The 27845-nt window shown below is 35.6% G+C and overlaps 2 long non-coding RNA genes across 2 annotated transcripts in view; one reads left to right on the top strand and one right to left on the bottom strand.

Moving 5' to 3' along the window:
- Positions 1-4554: 4554 nt before the first annotated feature.
- The window catches only part of LOC143265241 (uncharacterized), a 58362-nt gene continuing 35071 nt past the window's right edge, over positions 4555-27845 (top strand). Inside the window, exon 1 of the long non-coding RNA XR_013039563.1 lies at positions 4555-4902. This is a non-coding gene — a long non-coding RNA (uncharacterized LOC143265241). The remainder of the gene's footprint in view (positions 4903-27845) is intronic.
- The window catches only part of LOC143265242 (uncharacterized), a 242684-nt gene continuing 221543 nt past the window's right edge, over positions 6705-27845 (bottom strand). Inside the window, exon 4 of the long non-coding RNA XR_013039575.1 lies at positions 6705-8075. This is a non-coding gene — a long non-coding RNA (uncharacterized LOC143265242). The remainder of the gene's footprint in view (positions 8076-27845) is intronic.

The following is a 27845-nucleotide window of genomic DNA, read 5'->3' as shown; positions in this document are numbered from 1 at the left end:
ATTAAATTTCCTTTCTGATTTCCTGTGATGGACCAAGTAAATTAATTTTTTCCATTCTGACTTGCGGATAGATTCATATTATATCTAACCTAACACCCAAATTTGGTAGATATATCTCTACGATTTCTTAAAGAAATTTATCTTAATAAAACTCATAACTTACCATTTTGATTTCTTAAATATCTGACCTATATAACATACCTGACTAAATTGATTCCACATCTGAATTGCTTCCCCTGTAATTTTATAAGTTAATAACAACTTAAATATCCAAACGTATCTCTAACCTTTCTCTGGCTGTCGAGACTCTTGAAGTCTACCAGAGGTACCAAAAAACATCCCCTCAAACATCCTAGCAAATTTGAACCCAGACAGAGGGTAATATCCAGAACCTGTGCAGGGTCAAAGGTAGCCTCAGGTCGAGACCTTCTCATAGTCTCTTAAAGCAACCTGCCGATCCTGTCTTCTCGTTTCACCCTTTCTCAAACCAGTTCCAGCCCCTTCACTTTTCAAAAGGACTACCGTGATGACACCGTGCAATCTGTCGAAAGAACCAGTTCTTCGCTGGGGGTCTTCGGAAATCCTCGAAGAGCGATCTGTTTGTATATTTCTGCAATGAACGTGAACGAACAGCTTTATTCATTAGGATGATATTCTCACGAAAGGGTAAAAGCGTTTGAGGTTCGGACAGTACAGAGGTCATTGTCTGAAAGTTCACGAGATTGAGGGTTGATTCTTGAACTTTGGAGAAGAATAGGTAATAAGAAGCTAGGTGCAAGGTTCTGATAAAGTTTCGAGGGTTGACCGACCTCTGCATACAAAATTGTGGGATCCGCGATTGGTTCGAGAAAACTGGAACCAAATTAATCGCTGCTTTATGCACCAAATAGAGTGAAGGTGTCGCGTGAGAATTTTCCGCGACAACCGTCGTTAGTTTTATCTCATATTCTCTTTGTTGCTTAGCTCGATGCATAATTTGATGAACTATATGGCTGGAGAGGTAAGGGATGAGCCCTTTGTTGGTTGCACGAGTTTCACCAGCAGTTAAAATCGTAGAACCCTTCGGATGCTTTCAACCGATTATAACGAAATGTTGAAATGTTCGTAAGTATTTTTAATAAATTGGTACAAAAATAATTGCCGTTTTATTAATATGACTTTTAATCGCAGTATTTTAGATCGAAGTTTGTACAACCATGTTCGTGCAATTTGATCTTTTAAGTCGGGAAAGTCGCTTTATTAATTTATGCTAATAATTTTGTTTTTAATACTCGTTTATTTTAAGCTGTCTAATTAGGAACTTGCACAGTAAAGTCCGAACGATTTTACAGTATGTTGTTGTACAACAAATGGTGCTTTGAAAGCGTAACAAGATTGACAATATAAAAGCATTGCAAAATAACACATATAATATATCAATTTAATGATTAACGTCTGATGAAAATCACTGCACAAATATTGTATCAGTATTTTTAATACAAATTGACTGGTCCTTTTTTGAATCAAAATAATGGATCAACCAATTCATTACATGTATTACGCATTGTTTTTTCGTACACATGGTTGCATAACCTAAAACCTGCAGATTCGCAGTGATATAACAAATATGAAACTCAATTATTATTTTGGACGTAACTTAGTTGATTAATGTAATTCTCAATTTATTGTAACGAAGAGACAATCATTTTATTTTAAAAACTTCGATAAAATAATTAAATAGCTTTATTGAAACTTCACGAATTTTCAGTTTGGTTAGTTCATAAAATGTATTGTTGTAAACTTATGTTAGATAGAAACCTACTGCGGTGGAAATTATATTAAATAAAAATTGTTTAGTAAAATTAAAGACAATAAATGTGTACAGAATATGTGTAAAAGGTATAAATAATACACACAATTTGAGGTTTGATCTTTTTCAATATGGCGGTCTAAATATGGCGGTTGCAATCACAGTTTATAGAAAACTAAAAAGACGGTTCTATAAGTTAAAAATACAATAAAATCCTATAAGTGCAATGTTTATTTCATAAAAATTGTACCTTTAAGTTTCAAATTGACAGTACTTGTCATTTCAAAATATTTTTATATCATCAAATCATATCAGCCCCTCCATATTCCCAAAATTGTCATTCCACATGTAACACTAATTTCACAAGAATTTATTTTAGAAATAACTCTAACAAAAAATGATTCTAATAGTTCTTACATTGATCAGTAAATTTTACAGCATACCTTGTTTGAAAGTAAATAATTAAAAATCGAAATTATTTCTGCAGCAACCTCGTTTGTACACGAATTACCTTCTCTTTTAACAAATTAACATCGATAAACAGTGAGGATTGCATCCTCTCTTTGAAGTGTTTTAAATGAACGACGAGCGGTAGTAGAACTTTTGTTTAATTATTTTCGCAACAAGCTGGCAGCATAGTTCTATTATTAATTAATAATACTTACCGGCTGTGTTCATGGCTGGGCGTGGCGAATGGTACAATGCCGGCGAAAATTTGTTAATTACTATTCGCCCAAGTATTTTCCGCAAAACTCATTCCAGCCATTTTCAAACGCGACCTGGAAGGACCGACACGAGGGGAAATTTTGTGCAAGTTTAAAGCACAGCACGCTGAACCGCAAATAGTTCGAGGCACAAGCACGAAAAGTTCTCACAGACGTATCATGAGACGTTCTGCAACGGAGCTTGATAACGTCGTTGCTTGTTTAAACATGAAACTGCGGTGGCATGTTTCCTCAAGAACTTTTAGTTAACCAGCATGGCCTGCAAGTAGTAGAAAAAAATGGATGAAGTACGAGTTATTTCGATAAGGATAAAATTGTTACCGAGAATAATTGAATTACGGAAAATTTAAATTTTAAGTTATTGAAACGAAACAATGTTTTTATGTATTATTCTTTGGGTATAAAGCCAAAAAATGTGAGAATGAATAATAGAAATAGGGGTTCAATGTATTATGATCTTTTATAAATTGAAAATTATAATTTTAATATATTTGTTACAATGAAATTGTAGCATATACATATAATATTATATTTGGACCATGAAAAATTGGTTAATAAAGCATCGACTTCGTGACATTGCGACCATAATTTTTCTAATGAAAGTTTGTAGAGTTTGTTTGTGATAAATGACTGTAAAATAATATCAAGGTTTCAAACATTTTCAATTCGACACAGTAAATTAATAAACTAAAGTAAAACTTCACTCTATTAATTATAAGATTTATTCTTGAAAAAAAGAATGAGAAATAGAATGTATTTATATGTATATGCGTAAAGAACAAGGAAAATAATTGCAGATTTAATTGTCATTAAAAAAAAAGAATTATAAATACGTTGATTTCATTTCAATGATAATTTATACATGAATTGTGCACACTGTGAATAGCCTACTTTATTACGACAAATTAGCTGTAAGAGTAAAAATATCATCTCAAGTGGATAAAAAAATGTTAGCTTAAACTGCAATTAGAAGAAACTGCTGTATGAAGTAACTAAAGCGTATTATATTACGACTTACGTCCATTCCTATTTAATCTTTCCACAGCTGCACTTTTTCCGTGTCAGAGTCTTAATTACAGCCCCAACGCTGTGTAATATTTCTTTCAGATGCTTAAGCTATTATAAAGTTACTTATATTCTTTTAAAAGCGGAGTAAAATGTACTTGGTATACTTACTGTATCCTTATTAACATTTCATTGCCTTTGACGTAGCTAATAAATGGAGTTATTGTGACGTTGAAAAAAGATTCAAAAAGTGAAATATTTTGTGTATATAACAAAAACATGTATTATCTATTCATACAAATTTTAAAGTAATTAAACGAAAGTTACAGATTATACCTTTGCGAATTTTTCATAAATGATTTATGCATATCTACAACAACACAATTCTTTTATTTAATATTTATAATATACGAACACGTTTCGTGAAAAACACAGTTATAAAATTAATACTTTCTTTGTAAAGTACAAATTCTTATAATTTGCACTGATATTTATAATAAAATATTATTTAGTATATTGTTTAGTTATACTGTTGTGTAGAACAATAATAACCAGTATGATTAAACCTTAAAATGTATTAAAAAGTTTAAAAATATCTTATAAATTATCTTAAAATATTTTTGAGTTACTAAACTTTAATCCAAATTATATACAATAAAAAATTTATCACACATGTGCGTGATACTTCAAAGTATATTACAAAATTTGAAAATATGTAATGAATCAATTTTGTTTGCCACACGTTTTCCTTGACAAATCCTAAAAGTTCATCCGTACGAAAAGAAAATATTTTTAAAATTGTATTCAATTAACAATTAACATTTTTCATAAAACTGAACTTTTTTGAATAAAGGATGAAAGTGTAGACCGCCGCTCCACCAAGCGGAGAACACGTGAACCTCTGCAGCCGTTTACAGAACCGTGCAGAGTTCTTGCAAGCGAATTATGGGGCCCCATGGAGGGGGTTGTAGCTGAGCTCCGCTGGGGGTCCAACAATGGACGGTTGTTTCACCATAAAAGATTGGAGGACCAGCCACCACCTCACATCTCCCTTTCCAGCTCGATCTCATTCCGGTTCCCCGATAGCTCTATGCAAATCGTTTGCAAACCGAGCTTGAGATCGAGCTGCGACGTCCGTTGGTCGATCAGTCGAAAATCTGTAGGCATTGGTGACGCTTCATGCACGGATTGATCGAAGAAATTCGCGTTGATCGGCCATGTCGAAGAAGTTGTGGGAAAAATGGCGGGAAAAATCAGAGAGTGCGTGGGCGCAGAATCGATGAAGAGCGCAAAATGGCGACGCCGGAAAGGAGATAGGGAACGGAGTAGGGATGAAGGAGCAACCGAAGGGTGCAGAGGTCGGGAGGAAGACTGGGATAAAAAGTGAGTATCGGAGGTAAAAAAAAAGGAGGAAAGGAAGGAGGGAAAAAATTGAAGCCGCCGTTGGAATCGAACGGGCTTTCTGGGTCAAGGATGCCGAGAGTGAAAATCAAAGAGCGACCCGTTCGTTTTGATCCTAGACGACCGCGTTTCTTCTTTTTTCCGCCTGGTCCTTTGTCCGGTAAATGAAATACCGTTGTATGAATTCCGTGTGGCATATCCTCGGTCGGGTATCGTGTTGTGATATCGTTAAATTTATCGATAGAGGTGGAGGGTAACTTTGATTGCGGCCGGTGTTCGCTTAAAGCGACTGACCGTTTTGCAAAGCGCCCGTTCCTTTTATCTCACGTAGCGAGATAAAAAGTAATTTGCTTCACGTTTGTTTAGATTAATTCGATTTTCGTTCACCGATAACATAATAAATGCACTGAATATTCTTTGATTTGTAACATTATCGGACCTACGTGCTTCGGGTCTTAAGAGCAATTAAGCAATTTTACTTTATTTACTCGCGATAATTAATGGATTAACAGTTTTATAATTAGCAGGATTTTCCGCTCTTAAGAATAAAATTGTAGTAATTAAGCGGCGATTTGATTGATTGGTGTAATTGATTACATTAGTCGATTAAATCGATAAGTGTTTTTGGTCGGAAAGTGAAACGACGGACAATGAACCGATTACAGTTTACTTTGCGTTTAGAGATGTGGGATTTAATTGAAATGTTCGATTTCATTGATTGTAATTGATGCAATTGTTTTTAACAGTTAATTTCATGTTATAAAAAAATATAATTAATGAAGTTAGTCGTGTTAACATATTGCATATTCATAAACAGAATACTAAAAAATTTTATTAAATTCATTAGAAATGATTATAAATATGACGAAGTATTATCTATTCTAGTGATATTCAATTTGATCGAAGATTATTACATGTTAAATTTTGGTAAAGGGTTCTGAAATTGAAATCCCACAATGTTAATTATCGATTTAGTACAATGAATTTTATTGTTTTTCAATTAATTTTATATCAAGCAAGGAAAATTAATTATGGGGGCATCTTTTTTCATACATTATTAATAATATGAAACTGATAAATAACGTGAATAAAATTATCGGTATAATAATAGTCCTAAAATTAAAATAATTCACTATTTTCATTAATCCTTTTACTGCAAGTGAAGAAAATTACTATTAATTGATACATAGTTACGAAAATAAATATATTAATTAATCTGCTTATAAAATTAGATTCGTCGATGAATGATTACTGTTTTCTACATAATCTGAAATTTTTTGTCCCAGTGAAAGAGTTAATTATGCGATTTGTTGCGATTAAAAAGTGTTGAACTTTTTACATTTTTCAATTGTGAATAAAATAATATTATTACTACTTAAATAAAAATGTATTTATTAATGGAAATAATTAAAAGTGGACTAAATTATTAATGATACCAATAATAGAGTGGCTTTTTAAACAAATTTAAAATATTAAACCTAATCAATTATTACATCGTGTCTTGACTATAATTTCGAACTATCTAAATTCCTAAGATAATTATAAATTGATGAAAAATTCCTTACACTCTTAATAAATTTGTAAATAGGATTTTATACTTTATTTCACAAGAAAGGAAAAAATTTTAAAACATAAATTATGTTTCAATTTATCTATCTTTAGTATGTTCTGCCCTAAAAGAGTTCTGTCTTTAAAAAATCAATTATACATAACTTTAACTTGTTCTCATATTTTTACTTCTTACAATAATTGATACAGTGATTTTAAAAAATGCCTATATTTTTATCTAATTATACTTCTACTAAAAAAATGCTTATACTTTTAATTAGTATTATCAAGAAATTATTCCAAAAAAATCAGGTTACTAAACTCGTAAACGGTCTAAAAACCTTACACAACCATAACTGGTTCGTTTTAGTTTTCTGTTTCGCTCGAAGAGGTCACCCCATTCTTCTCTCATAACCTTAACACCTAAAAAAGCTGAAAGCGCTGGTACTCAAAAGCACACCACAAGTATTTTATCCTAACCCGACTCGAAATATAAATTCTAGTTTGACCCTCAAAAGCCTCAATTCCTTTGATCTTTACATTTTCCACCGCAAAAACAATTCCGCTTTGATCATTTCATAACCTACGTGAGGTCTAAGATGTCTTAACCAGATCTCATAAATTCAAATTTAAGCTTCAACTCGTTTAAAACGTACATAAATACGATCTAAATTTTAAGCATATTATATTAAAATTTCATTTGCGATCTCGACCTTAACTAGTTCGTCACAATATTAGAAAAATACATCGGTACTTGCAAGTCGGAGAAATATTTCTATTTGGAGAAATACATCTAATGTAGAGAAATACATCTATTTTTTCTGTTTTTCGCTCTGACATGTGTGATCGCTGTGAACAATTTTTTAGTAGCACGAAAAATATTTGCTAACGCAGGAAGTTCAAATTCTGCTTTAACCAATTCTATCAGCGTCCATCATGCAGAGAATAGTAACGCCAAATTGGAATTTTCAGTTCGGGAGATGTTAACTGTATGAGATTATATTTCTTAAGCAGTTGAATCGTGTAGATGGTCGATTGATAGTTAGAGGATTATTCTTCTTTTTTCTTGGCGAGAGGCAGCAATTCCGTGCTCGAGTTTCCTTGGCTTGGCCGGATATCAGTCCACCTTGTGTCCCGACGTGAGATTCATTAACTTACACGGGGCGAGGCAGCCCGTTCAGCCCGCTCGAACTCCACGGAAAAGTGTAATCGACAAAGTTTATCGAATGGCAGGAGGGTACGAAAAGGGTCGTGGACGAGGGACGTGTACGTGCCAGCGATTTTCCCTCGTTTCTCTGGAGAGTAGCTACGCCGCTCGTGGTTGGCTACTGCTGCTCGTTTCCACGACAGCTCGTAAAATAGGAACGGTACGCCCACGAGACTAGGCGAGAGAACCATAGACTCCGAAAGCTCGGTTAATTAGACGACGAATCGATACTTTCCAGGCCGGTGGTATTTATTAAAAGGCGACGACGCAAAGTGTCCTCATCCTCTGATGTTAAACGGCGTTGATCAAGGACCTGAAGAACATCCTTGCGGAGATTATCGTCACTGCGGATTCGTTGCAATTTACGAGACGTCAGTTTTTCATTAAACCTCTGATGAATCTAGAACAGAAATAAGGTGACCCATATTTGGTCGACTTTGACAATGATCGTTTGAGCAGATACTTAAGAAGAAATTATTTGATTGTATTTGGGATGTGGTAGGTAGATTATATTTGGGATGAAGGGTGGATAGTAGTTGAGCCTTTAATATCGCGGCGTTCAAATCCCCTTGTGATCAATTATTCTATTTTTTGCGTTTATATATTCTTTTTTCTATGTCGCTTTTATGGATAGTCGAAACATGGTTGCAATGTAATGTAGAAAAATATGACAACTGGGAATTTATAGGAAGACAAATCGAAAATCTTTCTCAGGCTAAGGTTAGAAAATATATTTGCTATATTTGTCAATATTTATTGTAAATTATTCGTTGATTTATTTTTGGTTTCATTTTGTATTAAGAATTATACAATTTTTATGTAGCTTCATTCAATTTTAAGTTACGAATTGATATATGTAATAGATATTTAATTTTACTTCTGTGACATCAAATTTATCAGATTTTTCATGCTTTGAAATCAGCTATTTAATATGTGACATTATTTTTCATATTACATCTAATAAACAATTATATTTGATGTATAATATGAAAAATTATTTGCAAAATTATTGATTGTTTAGGTAGAGATACAATACGGAACGGGTGAAAATTGAAAATAGGTAATACTGATTATCAAAATATTAATACATGAAGCACGAATGTAATATGATGTATTTATCAGTTTATGTGTAGCTATTAATAAGCTTACACTTAATCCTTCATCTTTAATTTATACGTGTTACAAATTCTAACAAATGCTACTAATAAATTGAATTGTAATAAATCGCATAATTATATGAAATAATTATTAATAATAATTATAAGAATTAATTATTAATTATATCTTATTGTTGCTTTAATTATATATTCAAAATTAATATTCAAACATATTTTAAAAGAATCATCCTGTTAGAAGAAAATAACAAATTTTCGTTTAATTTTATTTTCATTAAATTTCTTTATTCATTCTAAGGAATTTAGTTAATAGTGTTACTTTTCAATTATTGAATTAAATTATTAAATCAATAAATTATTAAATTACTAAATTATCAAATCATTAAATTATTAAATTAAAAATAATTAAATATACAAAATTCACTTCTAACAAAATATCCACCACGTTCAAAGAAACAGCAAAAAATGTCTTCAATTTACTTTTCCAGTCTTATGGGACCCACAAAGTTCGTCGAATAAAATTCAACGTGCGAAGCAATTACATTCGCAAAGAGCTACACGAAGAAGTCCCAAGATCGCACTTTTTAATAACCTTGATTACGTCTCATCGTACCCATCGCCGTCGGTCAATTTACCAGTCTTATTTATACTTTTCCTGAGATTGTTTTGCCAGTCTCCCACGAGGATCCCCGTCGAGATAATGCGTCAGTTCGTGAAAACGATGCAACACACCCTCGAGACCACACCTCGAGTTAATTAATTATTGAATTAATACTCGTAGGAGATGCCGGCGGTACCAGTCGCCATAGAAGCAAGTTACTTCACGAAAATGGTCTTTTCAATCCTCTTTGTATCTGTTGGCTTTCCATCCTCTCTCGTCAGCTCCTCGTTCAGAAACGAGATCGGCCTCTTCTTCACAGGATTTTAATTACCGGCGTATCCTTACTCTTAATTAATTATCGCCCCCGTGCCTCTAAATAATTTTAATTAAAGTCGTCGAACGGTACCACCCCCTGACCGATTACGAAATTTAATTACCCGCTATGTGTAAAGTGGTTCGATAGCTTCGCAGCTCAACCCCATAAGAACGCTGTGTCGAAACTTTTTCGGTGAAGGTGCTTTCGGTTTCGAATTCGATACCTTGCCAAATACTTAAGGTTTCTGATAGTTCTCTTCGAATTCGGGCATTTAAGAAATTTCGATTTAGTTATAAATTATTAGAGGTTTTCGTTTTCTTCATATTTAAGATACAGTATGAGACCTAAATAATGTGCTTTCAAATTATCAAATTGTATTAATCTATTTTGTAGCTGTAATGTACTTTCCGATAGTCAAAATGAGCGATTAACAATTTAAAACACTGACAACAACACTGATCCGCAGAAGGAATATAAAAATTCTTTACTCTCGTGAAATCACCGTTCGAATAATCAAGTCAATAAGGATCAAATAGTTGGATAATTTCCGTTCGTAAGGGCATCAACAGTAGGACATCCGCATTATCCACTAACCTTCATACCGCGCCCGTTAACTTCCTTCATTTCTCATTGCAAATTGCGGCCGTGCTCTTCCCAGTTAGCACGCATATTTTGTTAATTCAACTAAAAACCCCTGATCTCATTAACCCGTCCCATGTTAACTCGTTCCACGGAGTGGTTACCTTCAGAACAGTTCCAGTTTATTTTTTCCCTCTCCCCACCCTCTGTGTATCCCTCTCCGTCTCTCTCTTTTTAATACCGAGTACCAATTAGGACAACGGCGGAGTAAGTTCTGGTGTCCCTCTTGAGCCGTCATAAAGCTGGATAGTTGGCAGCAGTGGTAGGAGGGTGCCCCTTTCTCCCGCCCGGCTCCAGATGGGGGTTTCTCTCCCGAGGGTGGCGGTGGTGTTGGTCAGGCCAAAATGGTGGCTCCGCGTGGCGAAGTGACCTCCGTACTTCGTAATGGCGAAGTTTACTTTGGCCATTTGTATCGAGGAGAAAAGAGAAAGAGAAGGAGAGACGGCGGACGATAGAGAACGGTCCGGACAAAGAGGAGAACATTCGGGGGTGAGAGAAGGACGGCGAACGTGAAGGGAGCAAGGTAAAGGCAAGGGAGCGAAAGCAACGAATCCTCGGTCTCCGAAAAGGAGCGAAGGGGTTGAAACCAGGCTGGCCATAATAATTCACGATATAAAGCTAAAGTACCTTGGCCGTAGGAAAGTTTCGGGGTGGTGGCACTAGGGGGGGCAGGCGTAGGACGTCGATAAATTAGCTTACACTTTTTACATAATGCGACGACGAGGAGAAGGCAAACCACCCCCTCTCACCACCGCCGAGGAGCCGGTGGTTGGAGCAACGACGAGGGGGCTGCTGACCGTCGTCCTCGCGCACCGACAGAGGTGTACCTAACTACCTCAAACTCGTCTGCCTCCTCGGGTCAAATTAATTCCGGTATTAAAATTTGGCTTGCAAATATTCCCGACCCGCGGCTACACGCGTGTGTCCGGACACACGCACTGCCCCGACCAGCGTGTGCACTCTTCGCGTCGCGTCCGTTCGACAGCGTGTGCATTCATCTACGCTCTCCGGTTTTCGTCGGTCACGCACACGTGCCTCCTGCACGCGTGTACTCCTGTACGCAAGTAATTTACATCTGTTATTATGGAACAGGACCTGCTCGTCCTAACTCGCTTGCTCGACCGCATTTCGATGTTTCGACTGTCCTGCAGAAAGTGGAGGAAAACGGACCTCGGAAATTTCATTCGACCACCAGAGACCAGCACTGCTTCTTCCTAACTTTTCGCGCCTTTTTGCGAATCATCTCCTCCGACATCTGCAGGGCCGGCTTTAACACTTTTGTTGCCTTTAGCAAGATTTTCCTTCGCCGTTATTCCCACTTATTTTAATGAATGTTAGATACTGGAAGTTGACTAAAACTTTTTGTCCGGACAAATTACGTAAATATATTTGGTTGCATGATTTGATGAAGGAACATGAATATATTTTTCCGAATAGTTGTGGAGTGTTTACTACAATAAAAAATTGTAAAAATTATAGTCAAAGTTATTTTGAAAATATTTGTTTAAAATGTATTTGGTATTGAAATTTGATATACTTGACGTGTAGTGATACCATGTGCGTATACTGTTACTGTTGCCATAGCAACACTATGGTTATCGCCATATTGTAACATAAACCAAATTCACTCATGTTTGGTTTATAACATTACAGTTAAGGTTTCGTAATTGTACGTCCCTAGTCTACTTACTTGTAAGTTTATTTTAGGTATAATTATTTTAGAAATTTCTATTCGATGGAAAATTTGAAAGTCTCCTGAATTATTGAAGAATTAAAAAAGGAGAAGCTTAAATTTTCTTTTTATCTACATTTTATACATTCTGTATTAATACTTTCAATGTTTCCCTTATTGGTTAATCTCGTCCTTATGATGGTGGAACTGAACGAAAGTGATATACAGACTCTTGTTATATTGCCATTTATGAAGAAAACTTCTTAAAACTGGTGATATTTTTCTTCCTACATATTACGACAGTTTTTATTCTTATATTACTGGAAAATGCTATTAGTGCGTGACAGAACCTATGTACAAATGGTAAAATAAAGAATGTGTAATTTAAATTATTGCCCAAAATTATCGAGCGCAAATAGTGTTAAAATTGACAGTATCCAGGGTCAGTAACATTTGGTTAAAATATAACAGACAATAGGGGTTCGAACTTGTAAGGTAGGGACAGTTAAGGAGGGATACAACCGTTTCTGGATCAATATGAGGATATTTTTAGTTTCAAATTAGAATTATTATTGGAATGAAGGATTATTTTCGTTTGGATAGGATTTTCCTAGTAATTGTTTTTTTATTATTGCCAATACTTACTGAAAGGTCAATTTCCTTCGAAATGGACTTCCTTCAATAAATATACGATTAAACTTAATAATACTATAATGTGAACTATAGTATATAATCTATAATATTGTAATAAATATTATGGTTATGTTAAATAAGATTTTATTTGGACCTTAAATGTTTGATAATATATTTTATAAATTAATATCGCTTCTCAGAACACAGGGCTGAATTTATTTCTTCGTATGATCGATTGTAATAGTTCATTCGATCAGACATAATAATTCAATGATTAATAATATTAATTATATTAGGACTAATAATAAATTATTAACTCTAATTATACAGAAATTAGTTACAAATTAATAGTAATTATACTAAGCCTAATTATAAATTAATTGTAATTATATTAAAAGACTAATTGCAAATCACCTACACCAATACAAAGGCTAATCACAAATTATTAATACTAATTATACTAAAACCAATTATCAGTTATTAATACTAATTCAACTGAGACTAAATAAAAATCACTAATACTAGTTATATTAAAACTAGTTACAAATTACTGGTACTAATTAATACCAACATTAACCACAATACAGAAATTATTATAAAAAAATGAGAAGATCCACTTTATTAATGTCCTATCATTTTTATATCATGAATAAAACTTTACCCAGCGTTCTTTTTATCGGTCAAACATTTATTACGCTCATTCCGTGTAAAATGATCTCGTCTTTCTCGTCGCAACACGTTCAAAAGCGTTCATTAATTTGAAAATTTTTTTGAAAACGGATTTTCGTTGGAATCGCGATGTCAAACAAGCGGCAATCTCGAATTCCTATTTGTTGAACATCCTCGTCCGGTTTCGTCGAGCAATTTTTACACAGTTTTCGCTTCTCTTGCTTCTCGTTCTTATCGTCCTCACTTAACGCTTGTTTGGCGTTAGGACAGTTTTCCAATGGGAGACCTCTTCTCGACCAAGTCGTCCTCGTCCGTACGTGACAGCGTTATGTTTCGAGGGACTACGAGAAATTCTCAGATCCATTATGTTTCCAAGTCCTTTGACTCTTTGTTGGTAATAAGCGCGTCAGTCTCCGGTCTCCGCCGGTCTCCTTTCAGCGGAAATTTCTTTCAGAGGCCACTTAGTGCATGAAACGATTACAGAGTCAAGATTTTTTTATGATTGAATTCCCGCGGCACGGTGTTATCGTTCCTTTTATATCACGAATTTCCGGCTGGCCACTTTAACCTCTTGAATAGCAGATTACGAGAATATCCGTTTATTCAATAATTGTTTGCTATTCAATTTGTGAACAATGCTTCATAATTAACGATAGAAATGTTGCTTACTCTTGAGGTTCGTGTGACGTAAGCAGTTCTTTTTTACTGTTTAATGGATTTTCAAATCGATTGTGAATTCATTTTTTAGGATTTTGATTACTTAACTTCAAATTTTTTTATTACTAAATCTGGAGATTTCCTGTGTTGCATTTTCAGACGATGTAAATTTGTAATTTCGATGTTATTTAATTTTATTTAATTTTTTTGGGTAATTTTTTTATATTGGGTAATTACATAATTTCCAAAATTAAAAATTTTCAAATTTCAACGTTCAAGTTTCTAAATCTTTTAATATCTAAATTTTTGGATTTTTAAATTTAAATTCGTATATTTCTAAATTTCTAGATTCCTAAATTCAAAAAATTTAAAATTTCCAAATTTTTACATTCCCAAATTCCAAAATTCCAAAGTTCCAACACTTAGAAATTCCAGAATTCCGAAAATTCCAAAAATTCCAAAACTCCGAAATTTCAGAATTCTGAAAACTCCAAAAATTCCAAAAATTTCAAAATTTCAAAATTTCAAAATTTCAGAATTCCAAAAATTCAAAAAATTCAAAAAATTCAAAAAATTCAAAAATTCAAAAACTTAGAAATTCCAGAATTCCAAAATTCCAAGATTCCAAAATTCAAAAATTCTGATATGCCTATAATAACCATCCAATCCACAAATTCAATTTCGAAGTACACGACTTTTACTTTCCAATTACCAATCTGACTAATTTACTAATTTTTCAAAGTCCTTCTATAAACTAAAAAATTTCTTAAGAAACTTTATCTGAACTCTGTATAAACTTTCACCAAAATCAACTATTAAATTAATTTATTTTTTATCATATACTCGCTTACTTACCCATTTCATTTTGAATTTCAAGTTACTTACGCCGGTACGTTCAAAGTGAATTTGAAAGAACGTATTACACACGTTAGTTAATTTCACACGTTGAACATAATACGGAACGGTGGACGAATAGTGCCTTTTATCGATTGTTAAAACCGAGCAGCAGCGTTTCTGGCCGGGACGCTCTGTAACCGTGTATTTCCTGCAATTCCACCGGGGATAAACACGTTTATTCAGATGCTAGACATTAGCTTGAACAACGCCGACAGCTACGAGGTCGTCATGAAAATTACCTATGCAGGGTGGAAAATTACTTATGCAGGGTGGCCAGTGGGCGGTGGAGAGACGCAGACGATGTAAAAGCTCAACTACCGTGGAAAAATGAATGTGCCGTCTGCGCGAGAATGAGTTATATAGATTGAAGTTTCGGAAAAAGTTCGTTAAAAATGGCCAAGAGGAAATTCATTCGCGTGTGCTCGCGTTTTCGAGGATCCTTGCGCGTGTTCAGATTCCGTAAGTCGACGTTTACAAACGACCCTTTACGTTTGTCGCAGCCGCGAGATTTGTCTTACGATTAAAGCCGGCGCGAACAGATTTACAGCATCTCGTTTTTGCGCTCGATATCATTCTTCCTTTCGTTGATCCACGAAATTACTCAGATTTTTCTACTTTTTACGTTTCTGTAATTCGATTAGTCAAACTCAAAATGGCGCATTTTTTACTTGGATAGAAAACAAAACAACGATAGATAGTGGGGGTAATCCCCTAAGTTCGAGATTCTTATAGGTCTAAATTTTATAGGGGATGAAAATTTGCTTTATTTTTTTTTAGTTAAAGTTCATGGGCCGGTGACTCTTTTGACATACTTGAAGTGAACTATGTTAATTGTTACACTCCCGATTTTGGTAAAAATTTATATAAATTAGATGTTGAATTTTTATTTAAATATGTAAAATAAATTAATTATTATTTATTAATATAATAATTTATAACATCGTATATTGTTGTACATTAATATAATAATTTGTCATCGTGTAATTGTGTTTTAACTATCAATAAGAATCTGTATTAACGAGGTATTTACTGATCCTCACCAAAAGTTAAACGTCGATAATTTCTCGAATCCAGATTAAATCGACCACATGAAAAATCGTATAATACACCAATTATCATGATTCCCTGGATAAAAGATTCGGTAACGAACGTAGGAGCACCCTAATAGAAAATCCCCCCGAAAAAGCTGTCGCCGGTCGAAAATCGCGCGGGCACCAAAAGACACGTAACTTTCCGGTAATTACGGTACGTCGAGCGGGTAACAGCTAGTCGAAAACGAATGTCGTTGGCTCTGAATGGAACGGCAGGCGCGACAAGAGATAGCAAACACCCTTTCGCGGGCAGGAAATGCTGCAAAACACAAAGGAAGTTTCGAAGCGTTTGCGAGTGCACCGCATTTCCCGCGATCATACGCGTATCGAGGCCGCGCTTCAGCGATCAGAGCGGCTACAAAAGCGTCGAAATGCTTGCTTGTGCCCGTTGTGTCCGTTTCCAATCGGTCGTGCACGTTGGAAATAAAGTCGCGAAGGGACTCGATCAAAAGGAGAAAGAAGAAAGGTGGGCCCCACCCTCTTACGCAGAAACCAGTTTAAACCCACGTTCCCGATTGATCCAAGCCGCTCTTCTGGGTCGTGATCAAAACTCCGGCTAGGCATACCGAATTTGATCTGCTGAAAGCTTCTTGTAATTGGACGTAATGCCCTCGCCCCGATGTGTGCTTCGCGCCGGGAGAAAGGGGTTGCGACTCGTAGGAAACGCTCGAAGGAAAGGGTATGAAGATGGCTGGACAGGAGGGTGGTTCGTCGTCGAGGGACCACCGAGAAAATAAGAGAGGGCTCGACAACCCGTCCGAGACGGCTGTTGCGAATTCGATTGTCCTCCGGCTGACTGTCCCTCTTTCGTATATCTACCTACACGCCTTGATATATCCACGAACCCTATTTTCCACGCCGGCACGGAGTCACCCTCGCGGGCATTCACGTTGCTCTCACGAGGAACTCCTACCAGCCGAAACACCGCGCGAAACCTCTCCAAATAAAGTCCCTGCGCGTTTGGGGGACGGCATCAATTTTTCGCTCGTTGCACCTGCGGCTTTCGGGGCCAACCTACCCCCGTCGATCAGGGAAACCTGTTCGACGGCCGATCGGTGGTCAGACGCTTAAGGGAGATGCACTGTTATGCGGTCGGATAAAGGAGATAGCTGACACGCTAACATTTTTCGGGGAGGGCGGGTCAGAGATCGGGATTTGGTTATTTGAGGTTATAGATGGCAAGTACTTTTGGGGTGTACTTGAATTGTTTGATGTTATGGACAGTATAGGAGTATTGTGAATGTAGGATTCTTTTAGGTTAGATAGCGTGGAAGAGGTGTGTGTTATTATTTTTCGAGTATAGGGATCTGATATGTGAACTTGAAATTTTTGAGTATTTTGAAATTTATAGTTGTGGATTTCTGGATTTGGAAACTTGCAAATTTTTCGAGTTCCTGAAGTATCAAGTTTTTGAATTTATGATATTTTTGAATTCCTAAATCTCTAAGTTCTCGAATTCCTAAATTTCCAAATTTCCAAATTCTGAAATTCCGAATTTCCGAAATTTCAAAATTCTCAAATTTCGAAATTCCCGAATTCCCAAATTCCCAAATTTCCAAATTTCCAAATTTCCAAATTCCGAAATTCCGAAATTTCAACATTCTATTATTTCCAAACTTCCAATCAGCTAAATTCTGAAATTTTACAAATTTCCAATTTTTCGATTACAAGTCTCCTAAATTTCCAAAGTACCCAAATTCAATATCCACTTCTACAAATTTTCAAACCTGTAAATCTCCAATTATCCAAATTTGTAAATTTCTAAAACCCTCAACTTACAAATTTCCAAAAAAAGAAGAAAATTCTCTATATTCCAAATGTCTCAAATGTCTGAAATTTCTCAGTTTTGTTTTAATTATATGTACTTTAATAAAATTATGGCACACGTAATATATTCGAATGAAAATGTAAAGAACTCTGAATTTTCATTTTTGAGAACGATAAAGGAAATTAAGAAGTGTTTACATTTGTCGAAATCAACGAGTTTAACACAATCGTTCTGTGTTTATTTCGACTTTTTTTTTGGCTCGACATAGATATCGATAAACATATATACTTCGAAAAGGATCGAACATAGAAACCGAAAGTGACATATCACGAATGAAATTGACAAACTTTATTGAATTATCTTATTTTTTGTGCGATTTTTACAAATAAAAGTAGTATCGGAAAAAATTTGCGCGACGTGTAAAATATTTGATGCCGAAACTAAAAGCCTCCCATGTTTGAACGAGTTGATAGATTTGATTGAATTGGTTCAACTTGTGGTCGATTTTTTCGTTTTCAAAAAAAAGATGCTTCAATAACATGTTAAATCAAACATAAAGGATATGGTACTAAAATTTCATTGAACTAAGCAAGTTTTACGCAATTAGAGCAATTTTATATAACTATCGATACAATTTTTATTATAGTGATGTTTGTTCGAGACAAATCTTTGGAGTTTCTCATCAAAATTATATGAAATTGTTTCTGGTAAAAATTAAATAGAAATTAAGTTTATCGTGAAAATCAGATAAAAATTAAGTTTGTCGTCAAAGTTACATAAAAATCAAATTTCTTGTAAATATGATGAAAATCAAGATTCTTGTGCGAAGTAAATGAAAATTAAATTTCTGTTTTAATTTTTGTAATACGTCAGAAGCAAAGACATTACAGTTAGATATCAATAATTTTATATTTAATGAATTAGCTTTACAGAATTATTACATATTATGGAAAAATTTAATAAAGTCATGTTATTGATTCAATTTAACATAATTTATAATGAACAGATCGGACGCTAATGATCTAAGGATTTGTATCCCTTAAATGAGCCATAAACCTTAATAACTACTAATTAACTTTCAAAACGTATTTACAAATTCCTTCAAATTCAAAAGAATCGAAAATGTTTAATTTTAAAGTCGAAATAAGTTGCTAAAAGTATACAAATTTTAGAAGTAATTAAAAAACGCTATAAATAAAATAAAATAAGGGTAGGTAAACAAATAGTTGAAGAGAACAAGTGTATCAATGTGTCTTGATTTCGTATCGTTGGAACGAAAACACATGACCGAAGACGCGGTACGTCGAGAATCGATCGATTATCGTGAAAAATGGGGCGGGACAATCGAGAATGGCAAGTCGAAAAGCAAAAACGCGCCACGTGTTGCGTTCGAAATAAATAGCCGGCCGCGTAATAATGTAAACAGTATAACAATCATCAGCATTATGTAATTATATCGGGTCGGTCGGTATTACCGATAAAGCGGCAATACCAGTAATTTGTCGAGGTGTCAAAGTTTTCGGGGAAAATATCGAAAAATTACCAACGCACCGCGATATATCGGCTCTCTCGCGTCGCTTCTGCGGCTCGCTGGATATTATCAGATGGAGTATTGCCAACAGGTGATTCCGAAAATAACAATAATTTAATTTCCGGGGATATGTGGGTCACGGGGACTCTCGATTTCACGGCCGACGTGTTAATTAAGTATTACGCGGCCTGTCTGCTTGTCTGTCTGCCAATCCCGTTACGATATACCCGAAATCGTATCCCTCCGACTTTATTTTCGTAGATTCCTCTAATCGAATGTACGATAAATTAGAAATCGTAACTGCGTTTGCATAATGCGGTATCTAATCAAAAACGCTGTAACAATTTTGCTAATTGCTAATTTAACTGAAAATGACTTTTCAGTAAATTAGAGTTCTTGTGGATGAGAATTTATATAGAAACTTGACACATTTGAAATTTCTATATTTCTAAATTAATGTTCGAGTATCAAAATTGAAGAATATTTTAATTTTTTAATTCTTAGTCCTCAAATTCCCAAAATAAATTACCAAATATCCAAATTATTTTTCCATCCACAAATTTCTGGATTATCAGATATCTAGACTAGACTATCTTGATATTAGATATCAAGTTTCTAGATTTCCATACTAATACATTCTCATATCTCTAGATTTCGATATTTCTACATTACCAAATCTTAAAGTCCAGGAATATTTACGTTCCTAAAATTCTACCTTACCTGATTACTACATTTATAAATTCTCATGTTCCCAGATTTCTAGGCTCTCAAATTCCCAGATATCCTTAAGTTCCCATAACCTTAAATCTATGTACAAACGTATCTTTAAATTTCTAGCTTTTCAAACGCCATATCAAGCTCCTAAAATCGTAGAATCCCCAAACTCCTAACATTACAAATTCTTACATGTTACTCCTAAATTTATAAATTGTTACATCCACAAATTTCTAGATTCTCGCATTCTCTACCGCTAAATTCTCACATTTCTATATCTACAGATAAATCCCATCACTTTGAAGTTCTATAGTTCCCAAGCTCCTGTGTTCACAAATCCGTAAATTCGCGAATTACCATATCGCCAAAACCCTGGATTTCAATATCCGTAACTCAAATCCCGAAGTTTCCAAAGTTCTCAAATCCACACAGCTTCAAATTCATATCTGATCCTCGGATCATCAAACCCGAATCTCTAAAAATCAACAAGCGATACCTTTTTCGTTCTTGGTTGCCAGATTTGTTCTCGACTGTACAGTATTGATCAGCAGCCGGGACATAATTCCAAATTACCGAACGCGTTAGGAAAGATTCGAAGGTAGAAAAAAGAAAGTGTTCCGCTTAACCCTCCGTCCGACCGAGATGCATCTCCAGAATACAATCATCCCCTGGAAAAGCCCGAGAGGCTCGTACAGTAACCGGAGATCTCCCAAACACGAATGTATTTTTAAAGTAAAACGTTAGTGCCTAATGTTCGTCCGCATTTTGCGCTTAATACAGGATCGTAGGGGGAATCAAGGGAATAAGAGCGGCTGAGTGAGCCGACAGTGTGTACGTGTGTGTGGCACACAAGGCTAAGGGGCGAGGGGGTTGACGGTGTTCCGCAAAGGGTGGAGAGAAACGCCAGAGGGAAAGAGTAAAGGATAGAATAGGGGGTGGAAGGATTGCGGGGTCGGTGGTAGAAACCCCTTCGAGCTATCTCGTGGTAGGGCTGTTTTTCGCGGCTCGCAAAATGGCCGCCACCCCCACCGTGTGGACGTGCATCGGTTAGAGGGTGTACAGGACTCGAATTTTCTCCGTCCTGCTCTCTTTCTATCCGGCGTTCGTTCGTTCGTTCGTTCGTTCGCCGTTCGTTCGTCGTTCGTTCGTACACCCCCTCTATGACGGCGCAGCTCCAGCCTCTTTCAACCCTCTCCTATCGGTCCCCTGACTACAATATTCCCCTCTACTTTCTGTTTTCCACCACCATTCTTGCCACTCTCCCCACCAACGTGGCCAGCTTACTCAGCGCCACTGGCGGCAGCCTGAAACCAGCCTTTCTCGGTTTCTCTCTTTTCAACCCCCTCTCTCTTTCCACCGTTTTACCACCCTCTTTCTCTGTCTCGTTTTTTCACGGTCTCCTTTCCGTTCCCGCCATTTCTACCGATCCCTCTCCTCCAACCCCTTTCGACCCGGTGTCTTCCATCTCTTTTTCATTCCCCTCGAGCCCCCCGCGCACGTCAGCTCTCGTACCACGTACACCAGTACACGGTGTTCCGGCGAGGTCGTGCATGAATATTGTTACGTAGAACGCGAATGAAATTTATAACTAATTACGGGAAAAGTTTAGATGACCGTCGGGCCGTTCGGCGGCCGGAAAAAGGGGTGACCCGATGGTTCGCTCGAACCTGCAGAACCTAGACGGACTGAGACACGCGGGGTGCGAGATAGGGTATGAAACCGTTTCGGTTGGACAGTCGAGAGTTGTGCCGGTATAGAAACCAAATTACATTAATTAGGGTATTAAGCGTCCTTGGTCGCGCGACGAGAAAAAGAATGAACAGGCTCGGAGGAAAAGGGTCGTCGGTGAACGCGGCTTAAGACGGATTCCACGGTTTTCTCGTGACAGAGAATTTAAAAGCGCGGCGCGCGGACCTATCTAATTAGCGTTTACCCCGCTACCTGGAATTTCATGGTTGATGAAGAGAGTTGTAATGAACGAGCCTCTTCTATTGCAGATCGTTTATTGATCCGACTCGTCGAAACTGTGCGCGGCCGTTATGGTGGATTTAGAAACGGCACTTTACGTCTTATCGCCGACACCCCGTTAAACGGCCATATACAGAATGACTTTTACACGACGTTTAATATTTCTTAAGATGATGTGCAATCGCACGTCTGATAGTATTGAGCACGACTTGATAGTGTTTACCTGGACTCTGATATTTTGCTACATTTTTGATAGAAATTGCGTTGAAAGTTTTTCTTCACAATTTCGATTCTATCGAGTCCTAGGTGTTCGATTCTTTGATTTCACCGCATATTACAACAATGATTGACTCCCAGTCAGATTTATCGGAACTACGCCTCCGCACAAAGCACCAGTTCATGATTCAATCATGAAAAATCATGGCGCGCAAGGGCGTTCACCCGCACCCCACACGCGGCCGCTAAAAATTGTTTGGAACATTTCTGAACGGCCCTCGATCGTGTACGGATTCCAGATTTTTCAATTTATGTAACGCACATATTACTTTTCCCGGTTGTGCTTAATTGCAGATTTCATTGCTCCACTGGTTCATAGAGCAATTCTCCCTTTCATGTACACCGTACCGAAATTGCTGGAACATGTTCGACTGGCGGTGCTACCTTAACGAGATTCGTGAGCGCAAATTAGCGCGGTAAAGCGTCGACTGCTATAAATTATTGTCTGGAATTATTTGAATCGCGTTCATCAATTTTTTCGCGCATATTGGTTACATGTTTATCGATCACCTTTGCAATTCTTGAAGACACTTGCGACGATGTGCCTGAAAGGAGGGCACCATTTGTTGATAATTCGGATCTAAGAAATGTAATGCTACTTCGGTTACAATAAGGCAATTTTTGAACGAAAGATTGTTGTAGAAATGGAATATTTTCGAATAAATTGCTTTGTTTTTATGACCCATTGTCAGAGGCGCCCCTGTAATATACAGGGTGTCCCAGAAAAGTACACATACAGTTCATCGTGTAACTTATGAAGAACAATTAACATGTGTTATAGATGTTCAAAATGACCACGATGAATACTAATGTTATTCATAATTTTTATTGTCATTTTTGATACTACTATTAAATTTTGTACTAGTTTGATGCTAATATTTAAAATATGTATACATTCTATTGGGACACCTTATAATACATAAAGATTTTTTAGGATAAAACTTGTGTCTTTAACCGAACGATTTATACATAGTAATTTATGTACATGTATAGGATCAACGATGTCAGAATTATGCAAATGTATTACAGTTTAATATTGCTAAAAATATGCGGAAGTTTACATCGTTTATTTACCTATAGATAACGACGTGATGTAGTAAAACTTTTAATACTTCTTTCTTACCTGAATATCGATTAATACGTGTAAAAAATTGCAGCAGACAAACAGTATCCGTTGATATATCATTTTTAATTTAAATGAAAATTCAATTGATAAGACACGAATGTATCTGTATATTCGGCGTTGCATATTTTCCTCGCTTAATTAGAATAAAATAATTAATGAAAGTCTAGGAATTTGCAAGACCATTGGAAATTATTAGCATTACTGCTACACGTAGTGTAAAGGATTATAGTAATTATAATTATTCACTCATCGATAATTTATCGATAACTGCGTTTACTGTAAAAATATTTCATCAGCTGTAAAATATTAATAAAGAAGGTTATATTGAAAAATAGCACTCTTATATACCTGTCGGTAATAGTTTCATAAAAATTCAAACTTTCCGTAATTCGTACGCTATGCTTCTAACACTGTACTTAAAACGGGTGAAGTTAATTAATTCAAGGTTGCGTAGTTTAATAATGCATAGAAATATTCTGAATATATACTAATATAGGTAATTTGCAGTTCTCCATATTAAACATTCTTACAATGAGAATTACATATTTTTTCGCCAAGCTTTGTACTTCAAATATTAACATAATACGGGAAAATGTTAGTAGAATTAAGATGTCTTTTAGACCACCGAGACCCTGCTATTTTACTTGACTGAATAATGTGTGAATTTTATTTTTCTAATATTTTCCTATTTTGTTATTTTAATATTTCATTCTATCGTCATTGTATTATTGCACTAATTCACTATGTCATAATTTCTCTATTTCAGTGTTTCGTTATTTGACTATTTTACTATTTCACTATTTCACTGTTTCACTATTTCACTATTTCACTATTTCACTATTTCACTATTTCACTATTTCACTATTTCACTATTTCACTATTTCACTATTTCACTATTTCACTATTTCATTATTTCACTATTTCACTATTTCACTACTTTACTATTTCACTATTTCACTATTTCACTATTTCACTATTTCATTATTTCACTATTCCACTATTCCACTATTTCACTATTTCACTATTTCACTATTTTACTATTTCACTATTTCACTATTTCACTATTTCACTATTTCACTATTTCACTATTTCACTATTTCACTATTTCACAATTTCACTAATTCACTATTTCATTATTTCATTATTTCATTATTTCATTATTTCACTATTTCACTACTTCACTACTTCACTATTCTACTATTACTTATATTCTACCATTCCTGTTCCACTATATTTCTAAACTACTATTGGACATTTTCATTATTTTTGCATACTATTTCGGCTGGTTTACTACTGTACAATTTTATTCTCTTTATTTCTTTACTATCGTACTATTCTTCTACTCCATCTACAATTAATGTACTACTATACCATTCTACCACACTACCACATCACCATATTATCATCCTATGGCACTATTATATTGCCATACTATTGAAATACCATATACTGCCATACTATCACACTACTATTCCACAATACTATTACACTACTATACCACCATATTATGATGCTATTAAACTAGTATACAGGTAGTCAATTACATTACACTAACATTTCATTATTCAACAAATTGCAGTTCACTTCGAACACCAAAAGAGCTGAAAATATGTTCGACTGGAATTCTCACGTAATTTTCCCTACTCATACAGTATACCAAAAGTTACCCATTACATTCTTCATAGAACATATAAAACTAGCAATCACTAAATTAAAAAATAATATTGTTAATATGTTTCACTCGTCCACAGAAAAATCACGCCTCACCATATCAATTACAGAATTCCACGCTACTCCAAATACTAGAGAAAGAGCACCACCGTGCACCCGATATAAACCGAAATTTGATTATTTTGCGGATTGCAGAAATCATCTCCTCCTTCGGTGCAGATCGGGAGTTCGTCGATTCAATCGTTTTCAATCGAATCGTAAAATTCTAACACGATTTGGCATAGAGGTCGGGGGGGCCAGCGTTTCACGTGCGAGACCGCAAGCGGATGATCGGCGCGGCCGAGCCGGGCCGAGCGGGCAGGCTCGAGCCGGCATTTCGAAATTTTTCAATTTATCCGGTGTGCTCGCGCGCGCGCTATTTCCTGACCGCGTTTAATTGCGGATCTCCCGCCGGATGTCCGGTCCGTTCGCGGCCCGAGAATCATGACTGCCGCCTTCCAAGTTTCGGGGCCAAAATTACGCCAGAAACGCGGCTCGCTAACGAGATTCGCGAACGCAATTTGCCGCGGCTAAGTGCGGCCAGCGACGAATTACGTATTTCGCGCGATCTGCTCGCGGGTACTACGGAGGCACTATGGACGGGGCATAACTCGATCAGGAATCACCGCGACTTTTTTGTAGAAATGTAACTTGGGCGAAAATCGATCCGTTTCGAAAATCGAATATTTCACAGATCACGAACCGTGATGTACTCATTTTTTCCTTCAACCTTCTACTTACAATTAAGCAGTTAAAATTATAAAAATTAGATTAAAAATGAACTTTCTTATTTTTGTCTTTTAATTCATTTATCGATCATTTCTCAATTCCCGAAGGTAAATTCCCAAAAGATACTAAACGTATCCCCAAAGGATTCTATCGTGCTCGACACCATACATCGTAATAACTAATTTCATAAAATCCCCTTCCCGAATAAATCGGCACAAGTAAAAGTTTTGATACAATACAAAATTTATACGCAGGTGTAAGATATTTGCGAAAACTGTTTACTAACCATACATCCATAAAACGATTAGAGTCGAGCGAAGAGCAAACACACGGAAAGAATTGATTAGAAGGTTCGAAGTGACTCGGTTGGAATAACGTAGGAAAACAGAAAATTGGTAGAAACTATCAGGACTCACGTTATGCAATCCGTTAGATGCACCCTCGCGTATGCATTTGCTCGTTGCAACGCTGCCCGATCGAACTTTCACCGTGGAAAGTTCGACGTGTTCCCGCCAAACCGATCAGTCAGTGTACCGTAACGTGTTTTCTCCTGACGCATCGCACGTGCCAATAAATGGGAACAGAGCAATACTTCCAGCCAGCGTTTTAAATCTCTCTAAATTTCGTGGGAGAAGGACGGAAGGATAGCCACTTGTGCACTCTCGCAGTTCCGCTCACTTATTCGCGAGTAACAGTAACGGATGAGCGATTCGTTTCGCGAACGACAACACGGGGGCTGAGAAGCTTTTATAATTACTTTCGACCGGAGAATTGCATGCGAAATTTCGGACGGAATTTCTGCTTTCCTTTCGCTGCTTCGCTCTAGTTTGTAATTTGATATTAATTATGCGATAATTTGCGCTAGAAATTTCAGCCATTAAGCACCGAGATGTGAAATAATGTAATTTTTTAGCGCAAACCTCGTTATCTTATTGTTAATTGCTTGCCTGCTTCGGTACTCGAAAGTAGGAAACAGTGCCACGTGTCTTGTTGTATTGTATTTTTTGCTATTTTGTTATAGTACTTTAATACAGCTGTGTTTGTGTAATTGTTCTATTTCAACGTGCTATTGTACCTCCATATTGTTGTTATACGGTTCTATTGTTTTGTCGATTTACTGTTTTAATACGGTGGTATATCACTGTTTCATTGTTTCGTTATTGTAGGTACTACATTCTACTAGTTTATTTTACTAGTAGTTATTATATACTCTACTACTTTATTATACCACTACACATAATATTATTAATTTTAGTATAGAACCATGTTTCTATTCTAACTTTCTGACTTACACCTCTACTAGTTTACTACCTCTTTATTTTACTACACATACTGTTGTGCTACTATTTTAGTATACTATTATGATTTTTCAGTATATAATTACACTATAACTCTGTTATTTTTCTATATTAAAATAACACTATTATATGTCACAATAATATTGTTATGACACTATTCTACCCCACTACTATACTACTACACTACCATACTACCATACTACCATACTACTATATTACTACTATACTACTACTACACTACTATACTACTATACTACTATACTGCTGTACTACTATACTACTACATTACTGTACTACTATACTACTATACTACTATACTACTATACTGCTGCGTATTTATTATATTTCCTGACTATTCTGTTTAAGTACTCTCCATTCTCTACATATGTAACGTTATTATAATTATCAGTTCATTTAATGCAAATATTACTTCCAGCTACTACACGCGTTTCACGTATGAATGTCGCATATTTTGGAAATTTTATTTCCGCAACTAATTTAAATTACTATACATATATTTCTCATGCATTCATCACAGTACTCAAGTACATTACAGTAATTAAGAATAGCATATTGTTCGAACTTAATACAAATTGCAACGAACCCTTACCATCAACAATAATTAATTTCGATACAAATTAACTTAAAGTTAAGCAAACTAAATCGTCTCTACACATGATAGATCATGCACTGATATACACTGAGTACTGAGACGTTCTATATTTTTCATTATTATTGCTTCGTACTTAAATTTTCTTCG

The sequence above is a fragment of the Megachile rotundata genome, chromosome 10, assembly GCF_050947335.1.
Source record: "Megachile rotundata isolate GNS110a chromosome 10, iyMegRotu1, whole genome shotgun sequence".
Lineage (NCBI taxonomy): Eukaryota > Metazoa > Arthropoda > Insecta > Hymenoptera > Megachilidae > Megachile > Megachile rotundata.
The sequence above is the reverse complement of the archived record's forward strand: the minus strand, read 5'-3'. Positions and strand labels throughout refer to the sequence as shown.